The sequence below is a fragment of the Mustela erminea genome, chromosome 2 (genome assembly GCF_009829155.1).
Source record: "Mustela erminea isolate mMusErm1 chromosome 2, mMusErm1.Pri, whole genome shotgun sequence".
Taxonomy (NCBI): domain Eukaryota; kingdom Metazoa; phylum Chordata; class Mammalia; order Carnivora; family Mustelidae; genus Mustela; species Mustela erminea.
The window spans coordinates 81,057,162-81,079,083 of record NC_045615.1 but is presented as its reverse complement, the minus strand read 5'-3'; the positions used below and the strand labels follow the sequence as shown (position 1 = coordinate 81,079,083).

General features: G+C 35.2%; 1 long non-coding RNA gene across 1 annotated transcript; it reads left to right on the top strand.

Annotated features, from left to right (window-relative positions):
- Positions 1 to 12,328: 12,328 nt before the first annotated feature.
- Positions 12,329 to 15,961, top strand: LOC116584694. Its single transcript, XR_004283287.1, has 3 exons — positions 12,329 to 12,854; positions 12,942 to 13,019; positions 15,879 to 15,961. It is a non-coding gene; the product is annotated as an uncharacterized LOC116584694 (long non-coding RNA).
- The last annotated feature ends 5,961 nt before the right edge of the window (positions 15,962 to 21,922 follow it).

Sequence of the window (21,922 nt, the reverse complement as noted above, 5' to 3'; positions counted from 1 at the left end):
GACATATCTTGAAAGAAGTTGCTGTGGCCTATGTCGAAGAGGTTACTGCCTATGTTCTCCTCTAGGATTCTGATGGATTCCTGTCTCACATTGAGGTCTTTATCCATTTTGAGTTTATCTTTGTGTACAGTGTAAGAGAATGGTCGAGTTTCGTTCTTCTACATATAGCTGTCTGGTTTTCCCAGCACCATTTATTGAAGAGACTGTCTTTTTTCCACTGTATATTTTTCCTGTTTTGTTGAAGATTATTTGCCCATAGAATTGAGGGTCCATATCTGGGCTCTCTACTCTGTGCCACTGGTCTATGTGTCTGTTTTTATGCCAGTACCATGCTGTCTTGGTGATCACAGCTTTGTAGTAAAGCTTGAAATCAGGTAACGTGATGCCGCCAGTTTTATTTTTGTTTTTCAACATTTCCTTAGCGATTTGGGCTCTCTTCTGATTCCATACAAATTTTTGGATTATTTACTCCAGCTCTTTGAAAAATACTGGTGAAATTTTGATCGTAATGGCATTAGAAGTATAGATTTCTCTAGGCAGTATAGACATTTTAACAATGTTTATTCTTCTGATCCAAGAGCATGGAATGGTCTTCCCTCTTTTTGTGTCTTCTTCAATTTCTTTCATGAGTTTCTGTAGTTCCTCAAGTACAGATCCTTTACCTCTTTGGTTAGGTTTATTCCCAGGTATCTTATTGTTCTTGGTGCTATAGGAAATGGAATTGATTCTCTAATTTCCCTTTCTGTATGTTCATTGTTAGTATAAGAAAGCTACTGATTTCTGTACATTGACTTTGTATCCCGTGACGTTGCTGAACTGTTGTATGAGTTCTAGTAGTTTGGGGGTGGAGTCTTTTGGGTTTTCCATATAAAGAATCATGTCATCTGCAAAGAGAGTTTGACTTCTTCATTGCCAATTTGGATACCTTTTATTTCTCTTTGTTTTCTGATTGCTGTTGCTAGGACTTGTAATACTATGTTGAAGAAGAGTGGTGAGAGTGGGCATCCTTGTCGTGTTCCTGATTTCAACAAGAAGGCTGCAAGCTTTTTCCCATTGAGGATGATACTTGCTGTGGGTCTTTCATAGATAGATTTGATGAAGTTCAGGAATGTTCCCTCTATCCCTATACTTTGAAGCGTTTTAATCAGGAACAGATACTGGATTTTGTCAAATGCTTTTTCTGCATCAATGAGAGAACCATGTGGTTCTTCTCTCTTCTCTTATTAATTTGTTCTATCACACTGATTGATTTGCAAATGTTGAACCATCCTTGTAGCCCAGGAATGAATCCCACCTGGTCATGGTGGATAATCTTTTTAATGTGCTGTTGGATCCTGTTTGCTAGGATCTTGTTGGGAGTCTTAGCATCCATATTCATCAGTGATATTGGTCTGAAATTCTCCTTTTTGGTAGGGTCTTTGCCTGGTTTGGTGATCAAGGTAATGCTGGCTTCACAGAAAGAGTCTGGAAATTTTCCTTCTGCTTCAATTTTTTAAAACAGCTTCAGGAGAATAGGTGTTATTTCTTCTTTGTAAGTTTGGTAGAATTCCCCAGGGAATCCATCAGGTCCTGGACTCTTGTTTTTTGAGAGGTTTTTGATCACTGCTTTAATCTCGTTACCAGATATCGGTCTATTCAGGTTGTCAATTTCTTCCTGGTTCAATTTTGGGAGTTTTTAGTTTTCCAGGAATGCATCCATTTCATTTAGGTTGCTTAGCTTATTGGCATATAACTGTTGATAATAACTTCTGATGATTGTTTCTACTTCCTTGGTGTTAGTTGTGATCTCTCCCTTTTCATTCATAATTTTATTAATTTGGGTTTTCTCTCTTTTCTTTTGGATTAGTGTGGCCAATGGTTTATCAATCTTATTGATTCTTTCAAAAAACCAGCTTCTAGTTTCATTGATACGTTCTATTGTATCTCTGGTTTCTACCTCATTGATCTCAGTTCTAATCTTGATTATTTCCCTTCTTATGTGTGGAGTTGGTTTGATTTGTTGTTTAATGTTGTTGTTTAAAGCTGTTTAATGTCTAATGTTTGATTTAATGTTTAAACATTTCAAGACTCTCCTCCAGTTGATAACTGCTGGAGTCCTCACAAATTAATTATAATCAATTGAACCACTCAAGATTAGGCTGAGTCATTAACAATTTTTAGAGAGATACTCTGGGAATACAAAAAGGGAATTCAAATAAATACATTAAAAAAAAAAAACAGACATTTTGTTCTCACAATTCTACATAGCCTTTTATATACCTGCCTTCTCAAGAATGTTTCCAAATGCTTTAGAACACTTTTTTTTTAAATTTCTTTAATTTTTTCTATTTTTTTTTTTTTTTAAAGATTCTATTTATTTATTTGACAGAGAGAGAGCACAAGCAGAGGAAGTGGCAGGGCAAAGAATGAGAAGCAGACTACCTGGGAGCAGGAAGCCTGATGCTGGGCAGGATTCCAAGACACTAAGATCATGACCTGAGCCAAAGGCAGAGGCTTAACCAACTTAGCCACCCAGAAGCCTCTCTTTAATATGCTTTGATACTCTCATTGTGGCTTTCTGATAAGTATTTTCATCTTGTGCAAATTTTAGAATTTGAAGCGGGGCCTTCTTTGAATGGAATTCTTACTAATCAGAGTAATAATTTTCTTCCTGATTCTCCTTGATACTCTTTTTTATCCTAAGGGCATATATCAAAGCAACTGAAATTAGGGACTTTCTGGTAAAATAGACACGGCTCAGGGTGACTCTCTTCCATTAGTTCCATGTATGATTTTTAAGGGAGTTACTTAATGTCTGTTATTTAAAAGAGTTATTAAGTAGATTAAATGAGACAGTGGTCTAAAATGCTGAGCATGTTGCCTGGCACATGGTTATACTCTTTTTAGATCACATTACTTTTTTCTTACTATATGGAGTAAGAAGTAACTCACATTACTTTATCTTACTATGTTTTCTTACTATGTGGAGTTTATTCTACATAAATACATTATTCTAAATATATTTTAATAATGTCTGAAGTGAGAGAACTGTTTGCTCTAGTAGTTCTATTAGCAGAGGGACAGCTTATCAAAGACAATTAATCAACTGTGTACTTGACACTGATTTCACCTTGCTCCGTGGATGATAAGGGGCTCAGGGAAACCACAGGGAGAGATTTTTAAGGTGGAATCCGGAAAGGTGATTCCTTACAGGACCAGGAAGCATGCATTATGTTGTCTTTCTGCAACTAACCAATGGGAGCCAATCTCCAGAATAAGCAGCAATATGGAGGAAGACAGCTCTCCTTTGCATTTTTAAACTCTTAGTTCATGCCAAGTGAAGGCTTTGAAGGCTAAGGCAACAAGTCTCCACATGGTGTCAGAGATGCTGCCACCAGAGATGCTGTGGCCCTTGCACTTGTTTCCAACCATGTGTGTCTCTAAAGGTAATAAACACTTTTTGGACACCTTTGTTTAGTTGCTTTGGTTGATGAGGATATAACAGTTAATACACAGTTCCTGCCTGTTTGGCCAGTTTGGCCAGAAAGGAGACATTAAGATAGTAAAAGTGATAGAAGGGTACCAGAAATTAATGTTTAAAATATATATATATATAATATATATATGTATATATAATATACATATATATATTATATATATATTTATATTTAAAATATTCTAAAAAAGAATTGGTAATCTTGACATTGAGTTTATTCCAGTATTTAAGTTTTAGAATCTGCCTTAAATTTTGTATTTTCCAAAAATCTATTCAACAATATAATTAGTATTCCCATAATTCTTTAATTAAAGGGAATTTTTTGCTTGTCTGTTTAGAAAAGTCTGTATTGGCATCCTTACTTTTCAGTTTTCAATGCCAGGACAGAACTAATGTGCCCAGTTGGGGGACCTGGCTCTCCAGTAGATTAATTACCTAAAGGCAACAACAAGCAGGGACTCTTATCTTTGGCCTATAACCTCCTCTAATGTATTAGCTAAACAATGTGCTTATGTAAACATTTTGGGGAAGAGAATCTTAACTCTTACCAGATTTTCAATGTGATGACCAAAAAATAAAAAGTATCATCTACTTAGGAGGATGATGCAAAGCTAAATGCCAAGGCTTTAAATTCTATTTTTGTGATAAAAAAAAAATCAAAATGATTCATATTGGTTTAGCTAACCTTTTGTCCCTGAGATCATTTTTACACTATCCTCAAATGAGTCCAACTTTCCCCCATCTTTATTTCTGGAATTAGATTTTCTTAACTAAAAAAGTAGCATTTTCCATAATGTCTGTCTACTTCCTAGAATATCAAAGTCATTTTTCATTTCAACACTATTCTCTAAATTTAATTCCCACCACATTCTACTTTATAAAATCATGACCATAATCACTAAAACATTTTAACAATACTATTTATTCCAAAATCAAGTTACAACCATTATTCATTTCTCCAAGAAGAAAAACTAAGAATAAAACTTTTAAAATGTTCATTTATTTTACAAATTTCTATGTTATGTGCTATATAAAATAATTCATTGAATTACAAAGTGACATTTTTTTCCTACTGTTGCACTATGTGAATTAACTTATTCAAATTTTGACCTTTATCGTTGGCATAGGCCATCGTCATCTTTAGAGCTTCATTTCAGTGTGCAATATTTCAGTGTGCCTTGTCTTCATTTACTTCTAAAATGTTGGGGATATGACAATTTTTAAACATGTGCATGTCATAATTGCAAATTTTATCCCATATCACCAATAATCACTTATAATTGTGAAATCTACCACCTGTTAACTACATTGCTTTTAAAATGACTAGTAAAACTGACACCTGGGTGGCTCAATTGGTTAAGCGTCTGACTCTTGATTTTAACTCAGGTCATGATTTCAGGGACCTGGGATCAAGCCCTGCCATCAGGCTCTGGACTAGGTGTGGAACTGCTTAAGATTCTCTCACTCTGCCTCTTTCCCTTCCCCGTTCCCACACTGCATGCAGGCTTTCTCTCTCTGAAATAAATTAATTAAAATTTTTTAAAAAATAAAATGACTGGTAAAAGACTTGTTTGCAATATTTAATACTTAGTAATTACTACATCTGTATTAAATTTATTTTATTATTTTTATGACTATTTCAAATGATATCTATAAATATCTAAATATATTTCTAAATATGAATATCTTTATATTTATAATAGAGAGATTTACACAAATATAGGTATATTATATAAATATAAATATCTAGAAATTTCTAGAAACTAGCAACAGTATGAGCCACTTTAGGCTGGTTTGTCTTCCCTGAGGGGTACTTTTTAATTTACAAAAAAGTAAATATGAAAGCACTAGGAATTTGAAAGATTTGAAAAGACATTAAAAAATAATTTCCTGGGGCACCTGGGTGGTTCAGTGAATTAAAGTCTCTGCCTTCGGCTCAGATCATGATCCCAGGTTCCTGGGATAGAGCCTCACATCGGGCTCGCTGCTCAGCAGGGAGCCTGCCTCCTCCTCTTCTCTCTCTCTGCCTGCCTCTCTGCCTACTTGTGATCTGTCTGTCAAATAAATGAAAATGTTAAAATCTTAAAATCTTAAACAATTTTAAAATCTTAAAAAAAAGTAATTTCCTAAGAATAAATTTCCTAAGAAAAATACAATTCAGTTTATTATGTGATGTTTAAGATATATTACGTTTGGCAATCACTTTGTTTACAGTATAATCCTCCACTAGTTGTAAAATTTTCTCCAACAAATGACTATTTCTCAGTTTTCACACAGTTGAATAAAAATAGTAAACTATAAATTTATAGAAACTGATCTACTCAATATTCTAGAATGAACTTGATTGATATTCAAATACTTCCATAAGTAGCACAAGGAGACACTAGACCATAGAGTACTTTTGAGTATAACAACAAATCACCCATGATATAATGGTTTATGTGGGTATGATTTTTTATTAATTTTGCAAAAACAAAATTCATACTTTCTTTTTTTTTCCTGATTATTTTCTCAGTTTCTTACATTCCATTTGTAATTGCTCAGAATGTTTTGGAATATATTATAGTTTTTCTTTTCCTTTTTAATGCATTGTTCCTTACAATTTCACATGATGTATATTTATATTTTTTTAATACAGTCTAATGGTAAGAAGAACTGGGTGTACCAGAATATACTCAACATTCATAATAATCAACTTAATATCATTCACTTAGAACATAAAGCAATAAACTTTCTAGTAGACATTAACACTCAGTAATCACAGCCGACACTTGCACATTCCTTAAAATTACAGAGCAGAATATTCCTTGACCTAAGATCTTTTAATCTCTATTGCATGTTATTCTCCATATTGCAGAAAGGATTACACAGTAATATAGAAAATCATAATCAAGGTATGAGGTGATTTAGAAGTCATCATAAAACATTGTATTTAGTAAGGTCAGTGAAGATATAGCATGCTATGTTCTCATTTTTAAATATCACCTGGCACAATTATTTGGAAGTCCAAAATTTTCCACGTTAAAATGTTCTCTAATTTTCCTTCAAGTCATCATTTCTATCATCAGAATAAGAAACCAAGAGTGAGTCACGGACAAGAGGAAATGAAGACAATTGTAGCACAGTTTATATGTCAGATTTGTAGGGCCAAAGGCTTTACAAGCCTTTTACATGTGTTCTGGTATTTTGCTAATGCAGCTACAATATCTCCAGGGCCTTAACATCCTTTCTTTCGTTTCTCAAGTGGCCTATAAAGGATGGTTAGAAGAACATAGAATAAAAAAAGAAAATGACCAGAGGGGTTTTCTGGTCACTTTTTCCAGTTTGATCACTTAAAAAAAAAAAAATCATTTTCCTTTTCTTTGGTTCTGCTTAATTTAGAGAAGCAGTTTAAATATTACAGGAACTCACAGGCTAACCAAATATCTAAGAAAGTTGCACTCCCTCTTCTTGATGTTGACTGATTTTAAAAGACCCAGAAGTATAGACAATGATATTCTTGCATTGGGTATTTTATGAGCAAATGGAATAAAAGTTTCCCTCTTTCTCTCCCATCAGCAATGAAAATAAGCCTAAAAAAGGACTCAAGTTCAATTAGGGATTGTTTAATTGACCTGCTGTTGAGTCAATCCTGATTTTCTTTTCACACATTAAACTACAAAATTTATAGTGTCTGAAAATGTTGCTTTTTACAATGTGTGTGAAGACTGAATGAGCCATATCCCTCCAGAACTGCTAAAATCAGACTGAACATTACATTTACCCTCCTCAGAGAAAGGACTTTTCTTTCAATGGGTGGCTTATCTACTCTTAAACATCAAAATGGTTATGTTCAGTCTCTCTCTTCCTTTTTCTGGCCTCTATATTTTATAGTGAATATATAATTAAGCAAAAACGAATTGGCATTAACATCTAAAGGCAGTTGAAGGGTTATAGCTCAATAATGAAAATAAGTATATATTCTTTTTTTTCATATAAGAATGCAAATTTTATGAGCTGGAGACTTGACACTATACACTTGGTCCAGTTTCCCTGACGAGTCTTACTGACTTCAGTACACTAGCCCTTAAAAGAATCTTGTCAACCGTACTGCTTACATATAGTTAGTAAAAACAAAGCTATTCCTTCATTTTAAGAAGCTAAAAATAGTTATTATACAGAACATCTACAAATTTGATTAGAATTCACTATTATTCTTCAATTCTAAATATATTATGCCAGAAGAAATATTTGGTTATGGTTTGCTTTTCCAACTTAAGCTCACCCCATAACCAAAATGCTGATATATGCAAATGAATAATGGGACATTCTGCATCAGCGACCCATCACTGTACACAAATAATCCTGTAATGTGGTGTGGTCTAAGAGGTAAGTAGGTATTATTGCTTTTCGAGTCTACCATGAGCAGGTTGTTGAGTGTAGGCCTGGTTCCCTCCTCATCTGTGATTTTCTGGGAAACATCTTGGCAGTTCTGCCTCTAGTACTTTGTGGGATGTTGATTGGGGTGCCTTGTTCCTCTTCCCTGCTAGGTTAGGTTTATTCATCTGCTAGCAGAGCAGGAGTCAAAAGAATGAAGCTCTTTTAAAAGTACAACAAAACTTGTAGGCTTCCTCTGAATCTGACACAAGTCCATTCTCATGGCAAATATACACAATTATTCAGGAGACGCTCATCTCTCTGTAGACTTACTCACAGCTGCTTTAGGCATGTCAGAAGGTTACTGGATAAGACTCTTAAGTTTCTTAAAAACCCTTTTATCTAGCTGGAAGGGAATACAGGGATCAGTGAAGGGTCTTATAATAATACACTTGATTTGATCTTATCCTTAGAACTTGTTTCATGTTGGAGCTCTTACTGGTTAGGAAGACAGAAGATGAGAAACAGTTCTGGGTTTTTTTGTTTTTTGTTTTTTCGTTTTTTTTTTTTTTTTAATATTCTGCCAATTTCTTGAAAACCGGCCAGTTCTTTCTCTACTTCAGAGGTTGGCAAACTAAGACCATAAGCCAAATCCAGCTCGCCTCCTATTTTTATATGGACTGGGAGCTAAGACTATGATTGCATTTTTTATATTACAAAAAAATCAAAAGAAGGAAAATATTTTGTGATACATGCAAATCATATTATATTCACATTTCAGGGTCCATAAATAAGTTTTTCTGAAACATAGCCACATTCATTCATTTACATATTGGCTCTGTCTGTTCTTTGCACAATAATAGCAGAGCTGAAAATTTGAGATAGGCACTCCATCGTCACATAGCCAAAGATGCTATCTGACCCTTTACAGAAAAAGTTAGGAGACCTCTGCTCTAACTCATACTCTGTCCTTTAAGTACTCTGTCTTATACAGCTAAAAGAAGCCAACTGACACTTCCAACATTTTGTCTGGAAAGCATTTTGTGAAAGCCCAACGATTTATTAGTAACATATCTATTGGTATAGTCTTGCCAATTGTTTTGTTATTTTATAATGGGTCTCTGTTTTTCCAGCATCCAGTAGCAATCTCTCACCATTTTCTAGCCTCTATTAAATACTTGCTCACCATGTTTGCATTATCTGCTCATTGCTTTTTTTTCAAACCAGTCTCTCAGTTTAAGTCAAAAGCATTCCATCTCTCTATACCAATTTCTATATTAGCTCTCTATTGCAGTAGAAGAAATAAACACAGAACTCTGTTGTTTAAAACAATAGGATTTATTATTTCTCCTGAGTTTGTGGGTCAGCTGGACAATAGTGATGATCTTGCCTGGGCTTGTTCATGTATTTAAAATTAACTTGTACTCTGGCTGGTGTAGAATGACCTTTGGGGCATATCCCTTTTTTAGCTGACTGTTGGCTGAGACAGCAGGAATGACTGGGCTTTGGGCCTCTCATCCTCAAGCAGATGACCTTGGGCTTGTCAGCATGATGGTGGTAGGGATCCAAAACTTTGAGTAGAAACATGCAAGATTTCCTGAGGCATGGACTAAGAACTAGCACTCCATAATTCCCTCCACTGTGTGTTAACAAGAAAAACCCAGCCCAGATTTAGTGAGTGAGGAAAAAATTCTGTCTCTTGATGAGATAATCATAAAACATATAATATCATTTTAAGAACCTTTTGTTATACAGAGTATCCTGGCATACAAAGCATACAAGCTACTTTGTATTTGCTAATAGTCTTCAATTCTGAATATACTCTACACAAAAGAATTGTTTTATCTTTTCAAGCCTTAACATTGTAACAGTGACAAATGAATAATGAAACACTTCCAACAAGTTATTAGCGTTGATGAAGATCATATTTCAGATACAGAATTGAGGAAAGGACATGTAAGATAACCGAAGAAATTTAAATCCAGGTAATTCAAAGGTCAACCTTTTCAAGTACACATTTGGGAAGAAGGAGTATTTTTTGTTTTTAAATCCTTTTTAAGTGACCCACTTAGAAACTATTCCTCTCTATTTGGAGATTCCTTATCCTGTTGCTAGTGTGCATGTCTTTGCTATACTCCCCCTTTTTCAGGATTTTCTTTCAATATTTTCTTTTGATGGGTGTCAGATAATGATGTATTAGGTTATATAATTTAACTGTCCTGTCTCTTCAGTCTCTTTAGTCTCCCTAATTTTTTGTCCAAGTACTAACATAAGAGGATTGGTATTCACCAGTTGGTGTAATGACTCAGAGTAGGGCTGAGAGTCTGAACAAAAGGGTAAGAATACTGAGAGCAAACTTTCATGGATCTCTTGCTTATGCATTTTCACTGCATTCATACTATTAAAAAATAAGAAAAGAAGGGATGTGACTTGGTTTTAATTACCTGGGGTTATTGGATAGATGAAGAGGATGCAAAAACAAGCAAATAAACAAGCAAAAAAATACATTTTATGTCAGCCTTGCCAAGTCAAGGTCAAACAAACTTCCTACTAAGATTGTGAGAAAAATATATCAGAAAATCAGGGACTTTGGGACAAATACCTATGTGAGTTCAGTGGGCTTTCCTAACCAGGATTCTTGAAGGGCCACAGACTTCATTCCATTAGCTTCTGACAGTATTGTTTTCATCAAGCATAGTGTTGTTACCAAGCTGGAAAAATCACTTTTATTTCCTGGAGACTCTTACAGGGAGCTCTTGGGTTTGTAGAATGGCTGCAAAGGCATCTGTGACTGAGAGAGAATCTTTTTCTCTAAATATAAGATGAGGGAAAAAGCAAAGTTTTTAAAATTTGGTGTACCTGACAGCCACCAAGGGGAAAAGTATCCAAAGAATTAGGCATTTTTACAAGGGGGTGTTTTTCACAGAAAGACTTATTCATAACTTGCTTCTTTGTAACCAAGGGTTTATCTCTTTAAAAAAGGAGCTTGCTTTGGGGGCAGTTCCACATCTACTTACAAGGGTGAAATAGGGTCTCAGCCTTTATTCACCTGCTAAGTCCTACTTATTTTGTATTATCCAAAATGTTACTTCCTCAGAGAATCCTTTCTACTCCCTGATTTCTTTAAAAATGCAGTTTGTTTACTTATTTATTTTTTAAGACTTCATTTAATTTTTAGAGCAGATTTAATGATCCTTTGTGTGTTTGTGTGGAACGGCCCCCAACTTCCGGATGGAGTCCTACTTTCTCCCCCATCCAGAGCCTGGTATTCATTGGGTACTTTAAAAAGACCCAGCAGACACATTTATAGTTTCCAATATCTGAGGCCAAATCACCTCTCCATGAAGGGTGTTTCCAGACTAGTCTTTACAAATGAAATGGAAACAGTGAGAGGATTTATAATTCTCCTTTGTGAGACACCTCAAACATAGGAAGTGGGCATGTGAACTGATCTTCCCATTAAACCCTTAGGTACTTCCCTTTTAGTCTAATTCAGTCACATGTGTATTCAATTAACTTCTCTATCTCCTTACTCATCCCTACATACAAGCCTTAATCGGCAAGGTCATCTAACTCCTGAAAATATTTCTGTGGATAATTCATTTATCACTTCTAGGTACAATTTGTCCAACCCAATGGAATCCTAAGAATTTTAATGTGATTTATGATCCTTGTTTATTCATAAGGTTTATCAGGTTCCTCAAATATGTACTAATAGGTCCAATACCATATTCATTTTTCCTACTCTTCATTATTAATCTTTAGCCAAGAACCTATAATTTGGTGGCAACATTATATAGAGTTTTAAAACTTACTTCAAAGGAAGGATTACTGACTTAGATCAATTTTTAGCTGAAAATGTGCTGGTAAGCTTATTGACTACTAAACCTAACCATTTAAATAAATGTAAAGATATATTTAAAAAAAAAAAAAAGAAAAAGAAACTTTTTTAACCATTGCTACTTATACAGTTACTTTTTTTGAAGTGCAATTGTCAATACAAAAATGAAAATTTCATACATGTCTAGCTTGATGAATTTCCCAAACTGAACACACCTGTGTAGCTAACCTTCAGATCCATAAACAGAAGAGCATCAGGAACACCTCCTGCTCATGCTTCCTTCCAGAGGTTAGTATTTCTGGAGGAAGACAATTCTATTGTGGGAGCAAATATGGGGGCATCTGACATCCACTTAGGTTTTCTTCATCTGTAAAGTGAGTGAAATAATAAATACGCTGAAAAGCTGCTCTATAAATGTGATCAACTCAATGAAAATATATCATAAACCACAGCAAGCTGCACAAATGAACAGTATTATTTTAATTTTCTGTTTCTACAAAGTACCCATTGCAGAGTTCACCTTGGAAAAATGATCAGACTTGGCTCAGCCATGAAGAAGAAGGAGTGTTGCTAAAAAATGCCAGCAGGCTGCCTTCCAACAGACCTCTTAGAGTCTCATTACCTTGGTAGATTTGCCTGGCTCTGAGTCCGGCCCTCAGTCTTTCCAGACTCTGAAATCTAGTTGTCTATTGCTAAGGGGCCTTGTGATATTAAATAAGCTCAAGAGACTGATTTTAAAAATCAAAGCCCTGATTTATTAATTTACAATGAGGGGACCAGGCACTTGAGTCTTCTGGCCAGAACATTTTCTCCCTGCTGATACTCCTTTGGGGAAGCTACGCTGTATTCATTAGCTTGCTCAGTGAGCTTGGTTTCAGAGTAAGAATTAGGCGAGAGGAATCTCCTATACTGTGTGACATTGGTTCACTACTTTTTTTGTACCAGTGCAACTCTGCACTTTCACTATTCTTTCCAGACCAACTCAGCTGCCAATCCAATGGGAAAGCACTCTGAAACCTTCAGCTTCCAGGAAATGAAAAATACAGCATTTTGGGATCTCAATTTAAAAATGGATTTATAAGTCCTCTGTGGGCTCACCTGCAGTGTAAACTTTTGACCTGGTGATCACTCTCACCTCTGGCAGAGAGTACGTATGCCTGGCTGGAACACTCAAAGACCATTGTATTTATCTTTCCTTCTCTTCCTTGAAGTGGTCATTCTGAATATTTACTTTTGGAGTTAATTTTTTTTTTTTTTTTGTATCATTAGTAGGAAAAGAGATATGTGACTGAGGTGGAAGCTGGTACCTGTGAAGATAAATGCTGACTATCATGAGCCCAGAGTAAGGTAAGTGACTCAGAGACTTGCTGGTAGAATGACTAGTAGATAACTTCTCAGACTCAGGGCTTGTGTGGGTAATGGCCGCTGCCTTCTCTTGCTCCTGACTTCTCCTATCTCTATGCCTCTCTGGTTTAGCAATCCTCATACTTCCCCAAACCCCCAACTAATTGAGCAGCTGTTTCTTTCATACTGTTCATATTTTCAACCTTTCATGTACTTCTGGACACATTACTACCCTTTGCAAAAATTATGTTTTTAAATATTTGAAATTAATCTGTTTTGGGTTGATTCTGAGGTTTTGAGCTCACAATTAACAATACTGACAATACTTTTAACCTATTCTGGGGCAACTGTATACTCCTATAACCTACATTTAGATCATTTGTAATATGGAACTATTTGAGGATTTATTGAAATAATAAGTGTAAAACACTTAAATAAGTGGATAATACTATTTACAGATGTGCTCCAAAATCACATTTTTGATCAAATGAAAAATGGTTAATGTTAAAATCAATATTTATTTGTGACTTTGTACATTTTCCTCTTCATAAATTCTGGAGCCATTAAAATTGATATTTTTCTTTAAATTCACCCTCACAATAAGGGAAGAATTCCAAAATAAGATTATTCTTGGGATAATCATGACCTAGAAAGTATTAAGTGACAAAGCATTAAAAGTATACTTTAAAGGTTATTTTCCCATTATTTTTGGTAATGCCAAATGATTCTAAAATATTAGAATTATGATAAAACATATTTGGTACAATACCATTTATATTAAAACAAACACATTTAATGGTCCAAAAGATTGCGATAGTCTCCCTATTTTTTAAGGTAATATATTGTCATTTAATTAATTATTAAAATATTCTTAAATATTTTGAAATATTTAAGAATATTTTAAGACAAAATTCACAGCATCACCATCATCATTAAATATGATATTTTTCCTTTCAGAAAAAAATGTACGTATACTTAAAATGACTGAATTTCAATATATAAAATGCATAATGATATTTTTCACTTTAAGTTACATCAAGAATGCTTTCAGTATTTGAAAATGCATATTTAATTATTAATAATAAACCCAAATAACATAATAGAATACTGATATCACTAATAGTAATTAGATATGATCACAATTATCATTGATCATGAACAAGTTTAGAGTTGTCAGAAAGGACATTGCAGTGGGCACTCAGCTGTTTGGCAGTCTAATAGCCAGTGAAAAAGCCATGGTCAAATAACAGGCTTTTGCTAATTTCCTGTTTTTTTGTTAATTTTATCCAAAAGCCAAAATTTAGAGAATCTCTTTATAAGAAGTATTCAGAAAGCTTTTGTAATTATCATTCTTTTTTTTTTTAAGATTTTATTTATTTATTTGTCAGAGAGAGAGAGCGAGTGAGAGCGAGCACAGGCAGAGTCAGAGGGAGAAGCAGGCTCCCTGCGGAGCAAGGAGCCCAATGTGGGACTCGATCCCATGACGCTGGGATGATGACCTGAGCTGAAGGCAGCTGCTTAACCAACTGAGCCACCCAGGCGTCCCTGTAATTATCATTCTTATATATGTGTTTCTGTGTGTACATAAACTAATTTTCCAATAAAACTTAAAAATTAAGCAATAAACATACATTTTAAACACTACATTTTTTTCTGGTGGTTTGAATTCAAGATTCAAAACAATCAAACTTTCACAATCAAAAAATTCTAAATCCAGAGATAAGTGTTTTAAAATACTATCACTTATAAGGAAACTAAAGTGTTTCAGAAAGGATTATTGCAGATAGCACACTACAGATAATTTTATTTGACACATTTTAAATGTTTAAATCTGAGAGAATTATCCAACTCACTTAATATTTAAGCATCCAAGCATTTCCTTCTACTCTTGATTCCTTTCATTTGAAAACAGAATGTCACTCTTAGGATAATTTGATAAATGTTATGTCAGCAATTTTTAGAAAGAGTCTTCTGTTGTTACAAAACTGGCAGACGTTAAACAGACAAAGTCACAGAATAATTGATATGGACAACAGAAGTAAGGATTTCGACTCCCAGTAGGCAAACCACCTGTACAAACAACATTTCTAACTTCAATTTGAGTTGCTGGCTTCTGAACACTCAATTATTTAGGGCATTCAAAAGATTTCATTAATGGAAGAAATATCTCCAGGCCTGAGTTACAAAGGTGGTTTTTATCCCTCAAGATTGGGGTCCAATAATAAATATGGTTAATGCTGTATTGAAGATAAACTTTTTTTTTTATCAGAATTAGAACCCTTCCATTTTAGTATATTTCATATGTTTTTATTCAGATATTTTAATGCTGCTTTCCCTTGAAATTTTCAGGCAGACATTTTTAGAGACAGAATATAAAAAGACAGAAAATGACCATCCATATGTTTCCACATTCCAAGGTTGTCACAGCATTGCCATCCAGACAAAGTCTGTTCTGGATTCTTAACACATTAGTTTGGGTTAGAGGGGTGAACTACTTATACAGAGGTCTCTTTTAACATTACTATGCATTGCAGAGCCTGTTACAGAGCTTCGACCCCCTGACTCATGTTTAAAGGGACACATAACTTGGTTTGGTTTGGTTTCATTAAAGAGTAAGGATTTAAATTATTTTTAAATACACTTTTTAAAATTGTCGAACAATTTTAGATTTATAGAAAATTTTGAAGGTAACACAGATAGTTCTATATTTCTATACCCATTTTCCCTTATTAGTAACAATTTACATTAGTATACCCCATTTATTATAATTGCTGAACCAATAGTGATATGTTATTAGTAACTAAAATCTGTAGCTTATTCAGATTTCCATAGTTCTTACCTAAGTTTCTTTTTATGTTCCAGGATCCCATCTAGGATCCCACTTTATATCCAGTCATCATGTACCCTTAGGTTTCTCATGGCTGTGATAGTTTCTCAGACTTTTCTTGTCTTTGATGACCTTGACATTTTTGAGACTACTAGCTAAGTTCTTAAGAATGTCTAACGAAAAAAAAAAAAAAAAAGAAGAAAAAGAAAAAAGAAAAGAAAAAGAAAAAAGAATGCCTTCCGATAGAAATTTGGCTGATTTTTTTTTCTTTAAATTATACTAGATATGGAGTTTTACCTGGAAGACCATAGCATTGAAGTACTATTGTCATATCTTATCAAAGATATGTGATTTACCACCACTCATGATGATCTAAGTTCCTGGCTAAGGTGGTGCTTTTCAGGTTTCTTCAATATAAATGTTGTCTTTCCTACCCCACTGCTTTCCATACTGTCTTTTCTGCAAAAAAATTCACTATGTACAACCCACATGTGAGGGGTAGGGAGTGAATCCCTATTTCCTTGAGGGCACATTATCTACACAGATTATTCAGAATTCTTCTGCGCAAGAGATTTGTCTCTTCTCGTATTCATTCATTCATACATTCATTCATTCAATCATTTATTAATATCTGCAGGTACTCATACATACTTATTTTTATATACTGGGTTATAACCCAGTTCTACTTTTCTTCTTTTGTTGCTCAAATTGTCTCAGTTCTGGCCATTAGGAACTCTGCTTTCTGTATCCTTTTCATATACCTCATATTGGGGTGGAGATCTCTGAATCTCCTATAAATTTTTTTTAAATTTGCATACATTAAGGTTTATTTTTTGTGTTGTAAATTTCCATGGATTTTAACAGATACACAATTTCCATGGATTTTAACAGATACACAATTTCACGTATCTACCATGAGTGTATTACTTAGAATGCTTTCACTGCCCTAAGACATCCCCTGTGCTTTGCTTACTCAACCTTCTCCCCTGTACCAAACTCCTGACAGTCACCGATCTTTATGCAATTTTATGCAATTTTATGCAATTTTCCATAGGTCATATAATTAGGATTATAGACTATGTAGCCTTCCCACCCTAACTTTGTTCACTTAAAAATATGCATTTAAGATTCCATCCATTGTTTTCTGTGGTTGAATTGCTGATTTATTTTTATGGCTGAATAGTATTCCATTATATAAATGTAGTACTGTTTCTGTGTTCATCTACTGAAGGATGGCTTGCTTGCTTCCAGTTTTTGACAATTATGAATAAAGCACGCAGTTTTAGGGTGGACAAACTTTTCAAATAACCTAAATAACCTAAAAGCAGTGGTGTTGTATCATATGGTAAAATTATGCTTAAATTTGTAAGAAACTGGCAAATTTTCTCCTGCAATGGGGGTGTCATTTTCAAATACTACCAGAAATGAATGAGGATTTTGTTGCTCTGCTTCTTGACAGTTATTGATATTGTCAGTGTTTGGGGTTTTTGCCATTCGAATGCATGGGTAGTGATTTCTTGTTGTTATTTTAACCTGCAATTCTGTGATGATAATAATGCTAAACATCATTTCATGTTTATTTTGCACCTCTATATCTGTGTTGCTCTATTCAGATCTCTTGCCCACTTAAAAAAAAAATACTATTTTCTTAATGTTGAATTTTAAGAGTTCTTTGTATATTTTGGATATGAGTTCATTATTAGATATGGGTTTTGCTCCTGGTTTCTCCCAGCTTTGGCTGGTCTTTTCACTCTCTTAACAGTGTCTTTTGCAAAGCAAAAATCCTAGTTTTCATACACTACAACCTATTCTTTTTCATGGATTATATATTTAGATCATTTTGGGGATGTGTTTTATCTAAAACTGCATCACCAGGAAAATACTTTTAATAGCTACATATCTGTTTTTTTAATATTAGATGCTTTGAATGGTACCTTTAACATCTCTTTCTCTTTCATTTCTCTTTATCTGCTTTCTTTCCTCTTTCCTCAGTTTCTGTTTTCTCTTTCTCTGTTTCCTTCTTTTCTCTCTGGCAGTAAATAGACTAGAATAGGAAAAGTATAATTAAGATGAGTTAGCAAGTCAACAATGGCTTTAATTTATTCATTTGCTTCTATGGATATTTTACCTACATGTTAGAAGTATTCTTTTGTGGTCTGGAGATCATTTATATGTAGCTTCTGGGTAGTAAATTATCTGTAGTAAAAATCAAAGGATGCTCTAATAATGCACCAATTAATCAAAATCAATATTTTATTCAGCAGTATTATCAATAGCATAAATATACATTGTTCTCCTATCAATTATAAATACTTATTCAAAAACAAGTATGCTCTCCAAAAGGATTCCCTTATGAATGAACACAAAGCTAGTATTTGTCATGTTCCTTTCTTGTAGTTTTGGCTCTCAAAATCTAATTGAGGAGGATATATACAGTGCAATTAGTGAATTAAAATGGATTTAAAAAACCCGTATTACATTGAGTGTAATCAAGTGTGAGAACACCATGCCAAGGTCATAGGTAATGCAATGGTTGGTAGATGTAAAGAGTAGTGAGTACTGGGAGTACTGGGAGTACTGGGAGTACTGGGGTGTTCATGGGAGGCTTTAGGAAGAAGACAAGGTTTACCCTTGTCACAGAGGAGGATTATAATATAGACAGTCCAAGTTAAGAAGAAGGGATGCTTCAAATGAAGAAAAACGTGAACAAAAGCATTGATTTGAAGATGAATATGCCATACTCACTGGGCAGGTATAACACAACTCTAATTAACCAAATGGCCTTTAAAATCATGACGTTGGGGCACGTGGGTGGCTCAGTCATTAAGCATCTCCCTTTGGCTCAGAGCATGATCCCAGGGTCCTAAGGCTCTGGATCCCGCTCCCTGCTCAGCGGGAAGCCTGCTTCTTCCTCTCTCACTTCCCCTGCTTGTGTTGCTTCTCTCGCTATGTGTCTCGATGTCAAATAAATAAATAAAATCTTTAAAAATAAAATAAAATAAAATCAAGATGTCAAGTAGATTAGTAGATTACATATGGTTATCTGGGAGCCTTAAATTCTTTAATAGATGGCTAATACAACAAAAAAAAATTTTAAGACAGTTTGGCTATGGAGGCCTCTGTGATGACATAGTTAGGGCACTGAAACCCTCTCAGCATATAGCAGTCTCCTGTCCCTTGTGATTGGCTAAGATGTGGAAATACAATCTAATTGGATCTAACAGAGGGAAATTTATGATTTTAATTTGGTAGTATTTGGAAGAAAAGTTCTCCCTTCTGAGCAGTATGATGTACAGATGGGACATTTGAATTTCATCAGTTATTTTAGCTCTGTGAAGGAAAAGGCCAGCCAATAGAGAAAGATAACACCAAGAGGATCACAAAACAGCAAAGCCAAAAGAAACTGATCAAAGGGTACTTGGAGCTTGGCCCGCTTCTGGATTGTTATGTTAATTGAGCCAATAAATCCCATTATGTGCCTTCTTCTAGGCTCTCAGAAAATCTTTTATTTTCTCTCACATTCCACATACAGCTTCATATTAGGAAATTATTTTTGTTCTACCTTCAAAATATATTTAGATCTCACGTCTCTACCCTGTCTCCCTGATCCAGATCAGCGTCAGCTATCCCCTGAATTAATACAACAGGTTCCTAACCAGTATCCCTTTTCCATTTCTGGTCTTTCACAGTCAATTAACCACACAGATGGTAGTGATCTTCTGACCACAAAACAAGATCTAACTACGCTGCTCAGCATTCTCTAAAAGCTCCCCGAGTAGGGAATGAAGTTCAAAGGCCAGACAGAGGCCTACCAGGTTCCACAATGCAAGGGGCCCTGAAGTGTTTGCAGTATTAACTCTACTACACTTCCCCTTGTTTTGGCCTGCCAGGTGGCTCCCCATCGCTCCCCACCCACTCCCTCCTCCTCCCCTACCTTCTCAAACACATAAAACACATACTCATTTTAGCGATGGAGTTTCTAATGTAGGTGAGGTTTTGTGAGGTGAAGTCTGGAGCCAGTAGCCAAGCAAGAATTCTTGAAACATCTTTGGTGCAAAAGGTGATTTTATTAAGCCACGGGAACAGGACCTGCAGGCAAAAAGAGCTGCACTGGGGTTGTGAGGATCAATTGATTATATACTATGGGGTTGGGGAAGGTTAGGAAAAAGGGAGGTGTCCAAAAGGACCTTCATATGCTAAAGAAGACCCTCAGGATACTGGAGGTCTTGCTATTATCAAACTAAGTATGTTTTTCCCTCTAGCAAAGCATTAACCTTAGATAGTAGGAAGTTACCTGGAGGAATGTCACACATATTCCTCAAAAAGGCGGTGGGAGAGTGGGAGGGTAGAAGTTGTGGGGTGTCAGCTTGTGCTTGTCCTCAGGGAGACTTCTGCTCCCTTATTTTTAGGGCCTTTGCACTTGCTGCTTCCTGTGCCTGACACCTGGTTTCAGAAAATATTGCTATGTCCTTTTCCCTCACTTCATTTATATTTCTTACTAGAGAGGAACTGGCTTCCCTTTAAAATCACACCCTGTCCTTACTAGTACCAGATCATATTTGCATCATCCAGCTTTATATTTCTTCAAAGTTTGTGGCCACTCAAGACTTTATTTGTCGATTTTCTAGTCCCTTACCACCACTAGCCTGTAAGTTTCCTGAGAACAGGATGACTGTTTTCTTTGATGTCTCTAAAGCCTGAAGCAGAGAAAGCAATGCCTAAGATATGCTTTAAAAGTAAATCAGATCTTTTAAAAAAATAAAAAATAATTTAAAAATGTAAACACACAAACACACAAACACACACACACACACACACACACACACATGAAAGTAAATCAGATCATTCTTCAAAGTAATTAGAGTTGTTTTTATTTCTGTTAGAACTTTCCTTGTTGTATCAGAGTTTTCGCATCTGAGAGACCACCAAGGAGCCAACACCAATGTAATCACACGAGGGTTTGACAAGCTTAAGCTTGGGCCCAAGTATACCTGGCACAGCGGAGTAGGGACTTGGATCCTGAAACAGTTTACAGTCAGAGTTTTTAAAGGCATTGGGAATGATTCTCAACACTATCTTGGAGGTTTAGAGATAAAGTTTCCTAAAAGAATTGTTAAAGTAGACTTACAGGATCCTGGTCGGATCTGTTGGGGTAGGGTGTTGGTCAGGCTAGGATTATCCTTAGCAAAACCTTAAGGTGAGGGCAGTTGAGTCCCCAGGGGAGTGCCGCTCTGTCTGTTTCAAGGGCTTGTCAGTAGGTAAGGAATTTTAATGATTTTCTTCTGCCTCTGTTTCCGACATCATCCTTTGTTAGTAAAAGCACTTTCATTAGATAAAGACAATCTAATTAGTCTTTACTAAAATCGAGAAAAGACACTGTAATATGTCCAGATGGAAAAATACTGTAAATTATGTAATTGTGCTTTGAAGTGAACTCTGTATTTGATATTTTCCATTGAAATAAGTATATTATACAGCTAAGAAAAATTGAAATAATTTACAGAAATCATTTGTCTTGGGAAAAGAAAAATAGCCAAAAATGAAACACACCCCATTGTAAAAATGTGGTGGTTTTTACAAAAAAAAAAAAAAAAACCCATCCCCTTACTCAAGGAGTACTGTAGTACAGTACGGTTTTAGATCTCACAGCAAAATTTAACAGTGGTGTAACTAAGTAAGGTGCAGGTGGACCTAGGTAGGGAGAGATAGATAGGGGGCTACTGATCAGGGTCACAGAAATCTAAAAAATGTGGAGGTGTGGGAAAACCAGAAATAAGGGAATAAAAGCAGACCACCACTCTTCCCTAGGCGTGGGGGGGGGGGAGGGAGTCTTTTATGATAATCACCCTTGAACAAAAAAGTATAACCAGATCTTAAAAAGAAAGTAAGCCATTGAGGGTGTTATCACTAGTCCTTGCTTAATGGTGATATCAGTAGAAATGTTAAGAGGATTTAAATTCCCTGGTTAGCTTTCTATGAAAAACCAATCCTAAAGGCCCTTCTTGGCAAGCTTCTCTGGACTCCTTTCACCCTTGAGAGCTTTTTCCATATCTTCACTTAATAAACTTCTATCTCTTTA